This window comes from Xenopus tropicalis, chromosome 9, assembly GCF_000004195.4.
Source record: "Xenopus tropicalis strain Nigerian chromosome 9, UCB_Xtro_10.0, whole genome shotgun sequence".
In the NCBI taxonomy this organism is placed as follows: Eukaryota; Metazoa; Chordata; class Amphibia; order Anura; family Pipidae; genus Xenopus; species Xenopus tropicalis.
In genome coordinates, this window is record NC_030685.2 from 60,711,437 (window position 1) to 60,724,333 (window position 12,897).

A 12,897-nucleotide genomic window follows, 5' to 3' on the forward strand; every position below is an offset into this window, starting at 1 on the left:
AAGATGGGCCATGCATAGACTGACCTACAGCTAATGTGAAACTTAGTGGATTGGCTGTTGATGTAAAAAATGAACCCCCAACTACCTCTTGCCGTTCCCACTGACTTCCAGGGATACTGTGCAAAAGTGCGGATGGGGGTGTATTTTCACCCTAACATGCTTAGGATATAAAAATATTCATACATGCACTTCTGTGAGGGGTTCTCCATCCATTTGTGTTTAGGATCAGTTAGCTTAAATGTGTTTTAGTTAGTTTTATAGTGAGAAAGGCAGTGGGTACTGACATCCCAGGCACATTATATACAGTGAGACCCAGTCTGTATTTACAAAACTATCACCATAAGGCAGGCATATGCTCCCTGTGTTTGCCATTGTGTCTGCCATTGTTCAACTGGTCGTGCCTCAGACAGAATGTAACATAGTAAGTTAGGTTGAAAAAAGAAGTATGTCCATCATGTTCAACCATAATGCCTATATATAACCTGCCTAACTACTAGTTGATCCAGAGGAAGGCAAAAACCCCATCTGAATCCTCTCTAATTTGCAGCAGAGGGGAAAAAATTCCTTCCTGACTCCAAGATGGCAATCGGACCAGTCCCTGGATCAACTTGTACTAAGAGCTATCTCCCATAACCCTGTATTCCCTCACTTGCTAAAAAGCCATCCAACCCTTTCTTAAAGCTATATAATGTATCAGCCAGTACAACTGATTCGGGGAGGGAATTCCAGAACTTCACAGCTCTCACAGTAAAAAATCATTTCCTGAATATTTAAACGGAACCTCCCTTCTTCTAAATGGAGTGGGTGCCCTTGTGTCCGTTGGAAGGACCTACTGGTAGATAAAACATTAAAAAGGTTATTATATGATCCCTTTATATATTTATACATAGTTATCATGTCACCTCTTAAGCGCCTCTTTCTCCAGTGTAAACAGACCCAACTTGGCCAGTCTTTCTTCATAACTGAGACTTTCCATACCCTTTACCAGCTTAGTTGCCCTTCTCTGGACCCTCTCTAACTCAATAATGTCCCGTTTGAGCACTGGAGACCAAAACTGAACAGCATATTCTAGATGGGGCCTTACCAGCGCTCTGTAAAGGGGAAGAATAACCCCCTCCTCCCGTGAATCTATACCCCTTTTAATGCAGCTCAAAACCTTGTTTGCCCTTGCAGCTGCTGCCTGGCATTGCTTGCTACAGCCAAGTTTATTATCTACAAGGACTCCAAGGTCCTTCTCCATTATGGATTTGCCTAGTGCAGTCCCATTAAGGGTATAAGTGGCTGCATATTTTTACATCCCAGGTGCATGGCCTTACATTTATCCACATTAAATCTCATCTGCCACTTAGCCACCCAGATTGCCAGTTGGCAAAATCAAAATAGATTAAATCTACTGCATCCCCACTGTCCAGCTTCTTACTTACCTCATCATAAAAAGCAATTAAATTGGTCTGACATGACCTGTCTTTCATAGCCATGGTGATCACTGCTCATAATGCCATTCTCCAGTACATAATTTTGTATGTGATCCCTTAACAAGCCTTCAAATAACTTGCCCACCATGGATGTAAAACTTACAGGCCTATAATTGCCAGGCTGAGATCTTACTCCCTTTTTAAATATAGGAATGACATTCGCCTTCTTCCAATCCCTAGGTACCATACCTGATGAAAGCGAGTCTGAGAATATCAGAAACAAAGGCCACTGTAAATCTGACCCTAGCTCTCTCAGTACCCGAGGGTGTATTCCATCTGGCCCAGGTGCCTTGTTCACATTTATCTTGTGTAACCCTTTAAGCACCATATCCTGTGCCAACCACTGTGTAGTTGGAGCTGAGGCAACAGTGCAGCTATTAGGTGGGACTTGGCCCTCTGGCTCCTCTACTGTATACACAGAAGAAAAGAACTGGTTAAGCAGATCTGCCTTTTCTGTATCTGCTGTAACCATATTGTTACTATAACTCAGGGATCCCCAACCTTTTGTACCTGTGAGCCACATTCAAATGTAAAAAGACTTGGGGAGCAACACAGGCATACAATATGTCCCTGGGGGTACCAAATGAGGACTGTTATTAGCTATTTGGTAGCCCCTATATGAACTGGCAGCCTACAGGAGGCTCTAATTGTCAGTACATCTGGTTTTTATGCAACCAAAACTTGCCTCCAAGCCAAGAATTAAAAAATAATTACCTGCTTTATGCCCACTGGGAGCAACATCTAATGGGTTGGGAGCAACATGCTGCTCAAGAGCCACTGGTTGGGGATCACTGCTATAACTCAATGGGGCCACACCCTCAACCTGCATCTTTTTACTATTAATATACTTAAAAAACTTTTTGGGTTAGTCTTGGCCTCTGCCACGATGCGCTCCTCATTTTCTATCTTAACCTTCCGGATTGCTGTTTTACAACACTTGTTTTAGTGTTTATATTCATTAAATGCAGCTACTGTCCCCTCTGAGAGTTAAGCCACATAGGGTGATTCTCAACACTTCTACTTTTTCTTATTAATGGAATAAATTGAGAACAGTAATGATTTAATATCATTTTAAATGACAACCATTTCTGCTCTGTGTTTTTATCAGAAAACATAATGCCCCAATCTATGCCCTGAAGCGCTGCCCTTATGAGAGTAAAATTTGCTTTTCTAAAATTCAGTGTCTTTGTTGTCCCAGTGTACATTTGTTATGGTCACTGTTACCCACTGTTACATTTGCTGTACGTTCTGGGTCATTAGAGAACACTAGATCCAATATAACATGGTTCGTGGTTGGCTCCTCAACAACCTGTGACATAAAGTTGTCATGCAGCAAGTTTATAAACTTGTTCCCATTTACTGTCCTGGCAGTACTATGGCTCCAGTCAATATTAGGATAATTAAAATACCCCATTATTATCACTTGCCCCAAACTAGCAGCCTTTTCTATTTGCAACAGGAGCTGAGCCTCCTCCTCTTTGCTTACATTAGGGGGTCTATAGCATACCCCTACAATTCATTTGGTAGATTCTTTACTATCTGTGAGAAGCTTAACCCATAAGGATTCAGCTCCCTCTGTTACCCCCATCAATTCCTCCTTAATATTTGCTTTTAATTCCTGCTTAACGAACAGACACACTCCTCCTCCTTTTCTATTGCCCCTGTCCCTCCAAAACAATGTGTAACCCCCAATATTAACTTCCCAGTCATGCGACTCATTCAACCAAGTTTCAGCAATGCCAATCACATCATATTTCCGTTCCAGCACTAGTACCTCCAATGTAGGATCAGTGCTGATATTGTTTCACTTTATGTACGGCATTACAAACTGTTCACCTTGGCGTGGTCACTCTGCCTGCCCTATGCTGCCTGTGTGTGCCAAACTCTGCCTGCCCTATGCTGCCTGTGTGTGCCATACCCTGCCTGCCCTATGCTGCCTGTGTGCCATACTCTGCCTGCCCTATTCTGCCTGTGTGTGCCATAGTTTGCTTGCCCTATGCTGCATGTGTGTGTCATACTCTGCCTGCCCTATTCTGCCTGTGTGTGCCATAGTTTGCTTGCCCTATGCTGCATGTGTGTGTCATACTCTGGTTGCCCTATGCTGCCTGTGTGTGCCATAGTTTGCTTGCCCTATGCTGCCTATGTGTGCCATACTCTGCCTGCCCTATGCTGCCTGTGTGTGCCATAGTTTGCTTGCCCTATGCTGCATGTGTGTGTGCCATAGTCTGCCTGCCCTATGCTGCCTGTGTGTGCCATAGTTTTCTTGTCCTATGCTGCCTGTGTATGCCATACTCTGCCAGTCCTATGCTGCCTGTGTGTGCCATACTCTGCCTGCCCTATGCTGCATGTGTGTGCCATACTCTGCCTGCCCTATGCTGCCTGTGTTTGCCATAGTTTGCTTGCCCTATGCTGCCTGTGTGTGCCATACTCTGCCTGCCCTACCCTGCCTGTTTATTCCATACTCTGCTCTGCCTATGCTGCGGGAAGTGAACCTGGCAGAGGGTTGTTCTGGGATTTGTCAGCATTTGGAATTAGCTTTTAGGGGGTCTCTAAGGTATTTAATTATGTGCTGGGGGTTGCTGTGTTATCCACAGGTGAGGCATATGGATTTAAGGGTATGTCTTAATATGACATAATAAACTACTTTCACATATGAGTGAAAGGAGATATCCCTGCAGTAAGCACCAATGATTTGGGTTTTTTTGGTTTGTTACCACTGTTGATATGGGTATGGTTTTGTGATAAAATGGGTCTGGTTTGAAAAATGTTAGTGGTCAGGAACTCTTATTATAAACATTACAGGTGCATATTAGTTTCTTTATGATCTTTATGAACTCCACCGGAGGCTCCTGTGTATCAGTAGGTTCATGTATGTTCACATATTCAATTTCAGTTTTGGATTGGTTCTGTAAAAGTGAAGAAGTTCTGAAAATTAGAGAAAGAATTTTAAACATACATAAAAGGGCTCATTTATTAATGTGGGATGAGTGCTGAGTACAAAAAAATCTGTGTCCATGTTTATTTTTGTCCATTAAAATGTTGTGTTTGACAGTATACACAAGCTATGCTAAAATATAATATAGTAAATAGTACACATTTTGCATCTCTGTCATTATAAGCATTAAGACAGTTGGCATGGGCATTCTTTTACATGCCCTTTCATTGTATGGTGCAGTGTGAGACAGAATCCTGGACTTAATGTCTGTCTAAAGGACTAAACCCCTTAGGTACCAAAGCCCCCTTAACTGCCCTCCATCGCCCCCTTCACCTCCCCCTTCTCACACATCCTATTACATTGAAAAGTGGCCTTATTAAAAAACCTGAGCTAAAAAAAGCAGAGCAGCACAGCAGAGTACCTAGGTGCCATCTTCTGCCCATTAGAAAATGCTTTGGGTCTCGCAGCCGACACAGACCCTGCATGCGCAGTTGAAGCTGATTCCTGACTAGCCCCAACTGCACATGCTCCTGTAGGGTCCATATCAGCAGTTAGACCCAAAGCATTTTATAATAGACAGAAGATGGCATTGTTAGACCATTTTCCACATTATACCAAATAATAAAAGAAATAACATGGTCCAAGGGCTGTTTAATGTTATTTATTTTCATAAAAAGATTGTAGCTGTTGCAGCTAGTATTTTGGTGAACTCCACAGTAAAATTATTTTTGGGACCCCGGCGGTATCTACATATAGGATCATATTCTGCCCAAATTCTGCACCACTCGGGCCTAGGCTTTAGGCCAGTATTTTGCTTTTTTTCTTGGATGTAGTTAGGCCACCTTTTCTGTAGCTCATTCTGGATGGGGCCACATCAGAGGGCAGGCATAATGATGTTGGGGCTTGCACAATGGTGCCAGGGAGTGGGCATGATACTGGCAGGGGGCAGGCAAATTTACATGCTGGCCTGTGATTGGCTGCATCTCAGATCAATCAGGGGACAGCCTACTTAGTTTACAGACATCTAAAAACCAGGCAGGCGGTTTTGACCTGGGCAGCCCATCTAAAAACTGGGCTGTCCGGTTTAAAACCGAACAAGTGGCAACCCTAAATGAAGTATAGATTTTTCTGAAAATGGTTAACAATCAGTTTGTTATAATTTCAATCTTTATGCACAGCTGTATACACTATTGGTCATGGAAAAACAAACAGTGAAAAGATTGTGTTGCAAGATGTCAGCTATATATTTTTTTAAAAAATGTTGTCAGTCAGAAGGAATGTTTAACCTTCAAAAGAAAGGTCTATCTAGAAGCATATCTACAATATTTGGGCCATGGGGAAAAAGATCATAACCAACTAGAAAGGGACGTTTTAGAACAAACTTCATATTGGTTTAAAAAAACGTGAAGTCACTGATTGAAATCTGATCTGCTGTTGGTTCGGCCCACTTCTTCTAACCTTGGACCACAGTTATATAGCAAAAACCACTGTGCAAAGTTTGGGGACCCTGGTTTTAATAGTGTCTGAATGGCAGCAATTTAAATTTCCCCACTGAAAGTCAACGAGTAAAATCTTATGCTGCCTGTGTGTGCCATACTCTGCCTGCCCTATGCTGCCTGTGTGCCATATCCTGCTTGCCCTATGCTGCCTGTGTGCCATACTCTGCCTGATCTACATTGCCTGTGTGCCATACTCTGCCTGCCCTACCCTGCCTGTTTGTTCCATACTCTGCCTGCTCAATGCTGCGGGAAGTGAACCTGCCAGGGGGTTGTTCTGGGATTTGTTAGCATTTGGAATTAGTTTTTGCTGTGTTATCCACAGGTATATGGTATTTAAGGATATGTCTTAATATGACATAATAAACTACTTTCACATATGAGTGAAAGGAGATATCCCTGCAGTAAGCACCAATTATTTGGGTTTTTTTGGTTTGTTACCACTGTTGATATGGGTTTGGTCTTGTGATAAAATGGGTCTGGTTTGAAAAATGTTAGTGGTCAGGAACTCTTATTATAAACATTACAGGTGCATATTCGTTTCTTTATGATCACACTTACCTATTAATGATCCCGGGTGGTTGGGCATCTCTACAGTGACAATGAACTCCACCGGAGGCTCCTGTGTATCAGTAAGTTCATGTATCTTCACATATTCAATTTCAGTTTTGGATTGGTTCTGTAAAAGTGAAGAAGTTCTGAAAATTACAGAAAGAATTTTAAACATACATAAAAGGGCTCATTTATTAATGTGGGATGAGTGCTGAGTACAAAAAAATCTGTGTCCATGTTTATTTTTGTCCATTAAAATGTTGTGTTTGACAGTATACACAAGCTATGCTAAAATATAATATAGTAAATAGTACACATTTTGCATCACTGTCATTATAAGCACTAAGACAGTGGGCATGGGCATTCTTTTACATGCCCTTTCATTGTATGGTGCAGTGTGAGACAGAATCCTGGACTTAATGTCTGTTTAAAGGAGAACTAAACCCCCTAGGTACCAAAGCCCCCTTAACTGCCCTCCATCGCCCCCTTCGCCTCCCCCTTTTTGCACATCCTATTACATTGAAAAGTGGCCCTATTCAAAAACCTGAGCTAAAAAAAGCAGAGCAGCACAGGCGCCATCTTCTGCCCATTAGAAAATGCTTTGGGTCCCACAGCCGACACAGACCCTGCATGCACAGTTGAAGCTGATTCCTGACTAGCCCCAACTGCACATGCTCCTACAGGGTCCGAATCAGCAGTTAGACCCAAAGCATTTTATAATAGACAGAAGATGGCATTGTTAGACCATTTTCCACATTATACCAAATAATAAAAGAAATAACATGGTCCACGGGCTGTTTAATGTTATTTATTTTCATAAAAAGATTGTAGCTGTTCCAGCTAGTATTTTGGTGAACTCCACAGTAAAATTATTTTCAGGCCCCTAAACTTAGAGAATAACACATTTTTGATGAAATCGCTTATCCGGCGGTATTTACATATAGGATCATATTCTGCCCAAATTCTGCGCCACACGGACCTAGGCTTTAGGCCAGTATTTAGCTTTTTTGTTCTTGGATGTAGTTAGGCCACCTTAATGGTTAACAATCAGTTTGTCATAATTTCAATCTTTACGCACAGCTTTATACACTATTGGTTATGGAAAAACAAACAGTGAAAAGATTGTGTTGCAAGATGTCAGCGATATATTTTTAAAAAAATGTCAGTCAGAAGGAATGTTTAACCTTCAAAAGAAAGGTCTATCTAGAAACAAATCTACAATATTTGGGCCATGGGGAAAAAGATCATAACCAACTAGAAAGGGAAGTTTTAGAACAAATTTCATGTTGGTTTGAAAAACGTGAAGTCACTGATTGAAATCTGACTGTTGTTGGCTTGGCCCATTTTTTCTAACCTTGGGCCACAGTTATATAGTAAAAACCACTGTGCAAAGTTTGGGGACCCTGGTTTTAATAGTGTCTGAATGGCAGCAATTTAAATTTCCCCACTGAAAGTCAGAGTGACATCTGATTGGTGGTTGGTGGCCCCGCCCACTTTTCCTAACCTGAAACTGCAGTTACCCAGTGACTAACTCTGCAAAGTTTAGGGACCCCAGGATTAATATTTAAAGAACAGCAGAAGTCTAAATTTAAACCAATAAAAGTCAATAGGTAAATTGTGATTGGTGGTTGGTGGGTGGGCCCACTTTTTCTAACCTTGAGTCAAAGTCACCCAGTGACAAACAGTGGGCACCCTGGCATAAATAGTGTGAGAATTAAGCATTTTAAATTTAAACCAATAAAATTCAATGGATGAAATCTGATTGACTGTTAGTGGACCAACCCACTTTTCCTATTTTTGAACTGCAGTCCTCCAGTGACGAACTTTGCAAATTTTGGGGACTCAGGCATAAAAATTGTGGGACTGACAGCATTTTACACTTTATCATTGAAAGTAAATAAGTGAACTGTGATTGGCTGTTGGTGGCTCCGCCCACCCAGTGACTTACTGGAAAGTTTTAAAACCCTGGAATTAATACTTAAATAATGGCATCAGTTTAAATATAAACCAATGAAACTAAAACACTCAATTTTAGACGTGCAGACTTTGCCAGTATAAGGGCATCTCTGCAATGTGTCAACTGGGAAAGGCTTTTCATGGGGTTAGACACAGAAGGAAAATGGAACATCTTTAAAACATTGCTTTGTAGGTATACACAACAGTATATCCCCCTTGTAAGCAAGGAGAGGCATCGCAAAGCAAAACCTTTATGGCTGAATAAAAGTGTTATTGTCGAGGTTGGTAAGAAAAAACGTGCTTTTAGGGCATTCAAGTTAGCTGGGACAGCGGAAACTTTCATCAGGTACAAGGAAGCAAATAAAGCATGCAAAAAAGCTATCAGGCAAGCTAAAATAGAGATGGAAAGGGATATTGCAGCTAGGAGTAAAAAGAATCCAAAATTATTTTTTAATTATGTGAATAGTAAAAAAATGAAGCAAGAAGGGGTGGGAACTTTATTATCACGGGGGGGTACGTTGGTTGATGAAAACGGGGAAAAAGCTGAAATTTTGAACTCTTATTTTTCATCTGTCTATACATCTGAGGAGCCAGATAATGAAGGCTTCCCTTGTAATATGCCCAGTTCTAGTAATTTAGCTACTGACGCATGGGTCACTCGGGAGGAAATTCAAAAGAGACTTGAACATGTAAAGGTAAACAAAGGTCCAGGGCCGGATGGGATTCATCCCAGGGTATTAAATGAGCTGAGCGCTGTGATTGCCAAACCTCTTCACTTAATTTTTCAGGATTCATTGAGGTCTGGCATGGTGCCGAGAGACTGGCGGATTGCTAATGTGGTGCCGTTATTTAAAAAGGGATCCCGTTCTCAGCCTGAAAACTATAGGCCTGTTAGTCTGACATCAGTAGTAGGAAAACTTTTGGAAGGGGTAATAAGGGATAGGGTACTTGAATACATTGCAGTTCACAATACTATTAGTTTGTGCCAGCATGGTTTTATGCGTAACAGATCTTGCCAGACTAATTTAGTTGCCTTTTATGAGGAGGTGAGTAGGAACCTTGATGCTGGAATGGCAGTTGATGTCATCTACTTGGACTTTGCTAAAGCGTTTGATACAGTACCTCACAGAAGGTTAATGATCAAATTAAGGAATATTGGCCTAGAACATAATATTTGTAATTGGATAGAGAACTGGCTGAAGGATAGAGTACAAAGAGTGGTGGTAAATGGAACATTTTCTAATTGGACCAGTGTGGTTAGTGGAGTACCGCAGGGGTCAGTCCTTGGTCCTTTGCTGTTTAACTTGTTTATTAATGACCTGGAGGTGGGCATAGACAGTACTGTTTCTATTTTTGCTGATGACACTAAATTGTGCAAAACTATAAGTTCCATGCAGGATGCTGCCTCTTTGCAGAGCGATTTGACAAAATTAGATAACTGGGCAGCAAACTGGAAAATGAGGTTCAATGTTGATAAGTGCAAAGTTATGCACTTTGGTAGAAATAATATAAACGCAAACTATCTACTGAATGGTAGTGTGTTGGGGGTATCCTTAATGGAGAAGGATCTAGGGGTTTTTGTTGATAACAAGTTGTCTAATTCCAGGCAGTGTCATTCTGTGGCTACTACAGCAAATAAAGTGCTGTCTTGTATAAAAAAGGGCATTGACTCAAGGGATGAGAACATAATTTTGCCCCTTTATAGGTCCCTGGTAAGGCCTCACCTTGAGTATGCAGTGCAGTTTTGGGCTCCAGTCCTTAAGAGGGATATTAATGAGCTGGAGAGAGTGCAGAGACGTGCAACTAAACTGGTTAAGGGGATGGAAGATTTAAACTATGAGGTGAGACTGTCGAGGTTGGGGTTGTTTTCTCTGGAAAAGAGGCGCTTGCGAGGGGACATGATTACTCTGTACAAGTACATTAGAGGGGATTATAGGCAGTTGGGGGATGTTCTTTTTTCCCATAAAAACAATCAACGCACCAGAGGTCACCCCTTTAGATTAGAGGAAAGGAGTTTCCATTTGAAGCAGCGTAGGTGGTTTTTCACGGTGAGGGCAGTGAGGTTATGGAATGCCCTTCCTAGTGATGTGGTAATGGCAGATTCTGTTAATGCCTTTAAGAGGGGCCTGGATGAGTTCTTGATCAATCAGAATATCCAAGGCTATTGTGATACTAATATCTACAGTTAGTACTAGTGGTTGTATTTATAGTTTATGTATGTGTGTGTATAGATTGGTAGGTGTGGGTTAGGTGTGCTGGGTTTACTTGGATGGGTTGAACTTGATGGACACAGGTCTTTTTTCAACCCTATGTAACTATGTAACTATGTATGGGTGGAAATGGATTGGCTGTTGGTGGCTCCGCCCACTTATTCTAACCCTGAATACGTAGTCAGCCAGTGACTGACTGTGCAAAGTTTGGGAACCCTGACATAAATAGTGTGAGAAAGGCAGCATTTTAAATCTGATTGGCTGTTGGTGGTTCCACCCACTTTTTCTAATTCTGAACCGCGGTTACCTGGTGACTAGCTCTGCAAAGTTTGGGGACCTAGTATTAATATTTAAAGAATGGCAGCAGTTTAAATGTAAATGTATGACGTCTTTAGGTGAAATCTGATTGGATGTTCGTGGCCCTGCCCACTTTTCTAAACTTGGTACGTGGTTACCCAGTAACAAACTGCACAAAGTTTGGGGACCCTGACATTAAACACATGAGAATGGCTGCAGTTAAAATTTCCCCACTGAAAATGATGAAAGAAATGTGATTGACTTTTGGTGGCCCCGCCCACTTTTTCTAACCTTGAGTACAAAGTCACCCAGTGACTGTGCAAAGTTTGGGAACCCTGGCATCAAACCAATAAAATTCAATAGGTGAAATCTGATTGGCTGTTGGTGGCCCCACCCACCTTTCAAAACTAAAACTGCAGTCCCCTAGTGACCAACTTTGAAACGTTTGGGGACCCTGGTGTTAATACTGTGAGAATGGCAGCAGGCTGAATTTCCCCATTGAAAGCCAATAGGTAAAATCTGTTGGTGGCTCCGCCCACTTTTTCTAACCTTGAACTGCAGTTACCTGATGCCTAACTCTGCAAAGTTTGGGGGCCCTGGCGTTATTACTGTGAGAATGGCAGCAGGTTGGATTTCCGCCAAGTCAAAAGGAAAAATCTCATTGGCTGTTCACATCTCCACCCACTTGTGGGCATCCAACAATCATCATATTTTCATTCAGACCCCATGACTAAGATTGGCAGCAGTTTCAATTTCCCCATTAAAGTCAATGGGTGAAATTTTATTGGCTGTTTTGGCCCCTCCCACTTTGGGGTCATCCAACAAATGTCTCTGTTTCTGACCCTACCACCTACATGATAGGTCAGGGGTTCATTTCAACAGACCATCCTGCGATCCTGTCACACTGGTTATGATCTGTTATGTTTTAAAATGTAATCCAATGTATGAAACCCACTTATTGTACAGCGCTGCAGAATATGTTGGCGCTTTATAAATAAATGTTAATAATAATAATAATCCGCCGATGCACTGCGTCAGAGGCTAAATCAGGCTTTTGTTCCAGTATTCACTGTAGAGCTCCCTCATTTCCCCTGCTGGGATTGTACAAGCCAGGTTCAACTCATGCATTTCCTGTCCCCTTTAAAGGCTTAAAGGAGAAAGAAAGGTAAAAACTAAGTAAAAGGTCTATGTAAATACAGCCATAAGCACTCACAGAAACGCTGCACTGACTTCTCTGAAAAAAGATTTCTTGTGTCTGTAATTCCTGTGCCACACAGCTTTCTGCTCTCTGCTCTCTCCTGCTCCCCCCTCCATCAAGAATGCTAAGAACTCACTCCCCCCCCTCAGGAATGTGGATCTGAGCCAATCAGCAGGAAGCTTACTCATAGTCTTACTAACTGAGCATGTACACTGGTCTGGGTGTCTGTGCAGGAGTGAGGCATTATGGGAACTTTCTTTACACAGCTCAGCGTTTTTTCTTCCTGTTTGGCTTCTGATCATCTGAACAGGAGAAATATGGGCAGACTGTAGGGCACTATTGAGAGAACTGAAGGTATGCCTGCAGCTTGGGATTAACTCTTTATTAGCCTTTCCTTCTCCTTTAAGAGCAAATATTTCAGGCCAGATGCAGACGTTAGTAAAAGCAGGCACAAATAGTCCTGCTGAGTTAGTGAGCTCTAGTAAAGCTGGAGGTTGCACTTCCATGGTACTTATATCTTACTTGAGCTTGGAGTACAACTCCCTTTGTGTATTTTTGTACTTTAGCTGAGGGAGTTTTCTGGGGCTAAGATTTGTAACAATTTTAGTTTTTTCTTACACACTGAAGCGGAAAAGGGTTCTTCTGGGGCCAATGCCCTCTGTACTCTTCTATTAAATTCTAATAATCTTGTTTAGTATTCCATTGTTGTGGGTTGGTCTGGATAATGTTTTCTACTATGGCAAATTACAGGTGATGGCAATGGCTGCAATGGCCTGAA